The following is a 2,216-nucleotide window of genomic DNA, read 5'->3' as shown; positions in this document are numbered from 1 at the left end:
GCTCCGCGCCTCTCCGGCCCGCACCCGGAAGTGTCACCGCGCTCCGGCTCCGCGCCCTTATTGGGCGAAAGGCCTCGCGTCACGCGGCTCCACCAATGGCAGGACGAGCGGCTGGGAGCCGGCGCGTGGCGGGAGCCGGGCCTGGACGGAGACGTCGGGACGCCGCCGGGGGGAGCTCGGCGTGCACAACCGGAACACGGGCGCTGACGTGTGCCCCCGCCCCGCTCGCGTGTCGCGCGTGCTTCTCCGCGGCCGGCGAGGATGAAGGAGCAGCCGCAGCCGGGGCGCCGCTCCCGCCCCAGCCCCGCAGCCCGAGGGCAGGCCGGACCCGCCCCGCCGGCCGTCCCGCGCCCAGGGGAGATCACGGCTCCAGGCAGGCAGCAGCAGCGCGGAGGAAGCCTTTTGGAGCAGCAGCACGTGCAGCGCCGGCCTCCTCCCGGGGACTGCGACTGCAGGGACAGCGCCGCCGCGGCCGCCACAAGCGACGGGCCCAGCATAAAGTTATTCCCTTTCAACTACTGCGCGCAGAGGAGGCAGATCGGCAGCTTTCTGCGGCCAGTGACAGACTTGGAGGAGCCCAGGGAGTCTGCCTGCCCCCCACAGGCAACAGCACAAGGCGAGAAAGAATCAGGTTGTTACGAGTCGCTAAGACGGGGCTGCCCCTAGCGCAGCTGAAGGTCTGCACCAAGCCTTTGGCGGCCCAGGCTCAGGCGAGACCGGAGGGTGGGGAGACCGCAAAGGCACAGCCTGCGTAGAAGCGAGTGCTAGGAGACAGGAGAAAAAAGTGTGGGTTGCGTAGCAGAGAGGAGAGCTGCTCCTCGCCTTTAACAGGAACTCGGGGGCTACGGGGCAGCGCAGCTTTGCACACAAGAGAAGAGGATGACAAAACATGGTACAAATTCCACGGTGCAAGTGGGATGGCTGACACGAGAAGAGTTCCCAACCTGCGGGTACCTCAGGGGGAAGGCAGGGCCCGAAGGTCAAGTTGCCAGTCCGTAAGCTCAGACTGATAAAAGAGCCAGCTCCGTCTATTGTCCTGGCCACAACGATTCAAAGCCTTGACGGGGCACTTCCTGCTGCCCTGGTCCTGCACACTTCCTCCGTGCGAAAGGAGGCAAGGCTGGATCTGCAGGCACCTGCTGCTGGTGCTGGCATCAGCACTGGGGAAGGGACTCAGCACATTTGCCAATACCGCTGTGCTCCCCAACCTCCTGCAACCTGGAGACAACAAGGGGCAGGACCAGAGCTCTGAACGGGCACGTAAGAAGTCTGAGGAAGTGTCTAGGTTTTTAGCCCCTGAAAACAGACAAAAGCATTTTAAAGAGATTGTCAGGAGGAGGACTTTTCTTTATTTTGGTTGAGTAGGCCAGCAGAGAACAAATGTCAGATGCACACATTCACAGGTGTCTGCGCAAGTTGATCAGGACTTCACTGTTGTGTTGTAGCAGCACAAATGTTTCCAAGAAGTTACAAGACCACAGCTGAAGACGAGAGGATTAACAACAGTCTGAGTTCACAAGACACTAGGTAAGGGGGCGGGGTGGGGAGAAACAGGTTACTGAAAAAAAGATCTGCCAGTTTTCTCTCTCGCCCTGTGCCTCCAGGCATCCATTCCTGGTGACTGTCCTGGCTACAGTAAGATGCACCAACAAACTCTTGCCTTTCATTTTTTTTGCATTCAAAATGAGAAATTTGTGGGGTTTTTATATTTTAAGCCTGAAACTGAATTCTCAGCATCCTCCTGTTGTGAGATGCCATCACGAACAGAAGGAAGGGTAGAGAGGACATTAGCAGCATGGATCTAAGGAAAAAAAAACTATGAAGGACATTCTTATCTTGAGGCACGTAGCATCATTTCCCCAATCCCAGTTCATTTTCCCATGGATCACACGGAGAACATGCTTCTCACTGGCCCAAAGCACGGTGTTTGCTTTATATTAGTACCTCATCTGCAAACGGACATTCAGCCACTTGAGTTCCTGGGTACTTCAACACCTGCATCTTCACCAGATGAGTTGTGGCAAAGAGCGGAGGTTCCAAGATGTTTCCTTAAAGCTTAAATTTTTTTTTTTTTTTTTTTTTTTTTTTTTATCTTGATGTTCATCTATGAGAAAAGCCACATGTGGTGACACTATTGGGACAGTACTGAAACGCAATGAGTGCGTGTGAGAACAGTCATCTTTTAAAACACATGAAACAGAACAGAAAAACAAAAC

At 55.5% G+C, this 2,216-nt stretch overlaps 1 long non-coding RNA gene across 1 annotated transcript in view; it reads right to left on the bottom strand.

Annotated features, from left to right (window-relative positions):
* Positions 1-1,329: 1,329 nt before the first annotated feature.
* The window catches only part of LOC109318093, a 1,076-nt gene continuing 189 nt past the window's right edge, over positions 1,330-2,216 (bottom strand). The window contains exon 2 of the long non-coding RNA XR_002103180.1: positions 1,330-1,944. This is a non-coding gene — a long non-coding RNA (uncharacterized LOC109318093). The remainder of the gene's footprint in view (positions 1,945-2,216) is intronic.

Source organism: Crocodylus porosus, unplaced genomic scaffold (assembly GCF_001723895.1).
Source record: "Crocodylus porosus isolate Cpor-Errol unplaced genomic scaffold, CroPor_comp1, whole genome shotgun sequence".
Taxonomy (NCBI): domain Eukaryota; kingdom Metazoa; phylum Chordata; order Crocodylia; family Crocodylidae; genus Crocodylus; species Crocodylus porosus.
Note: the sequence above shows the minus strand (reverse complement) of the source record. Positions and strands in the feature narration are given on the sequence as shown.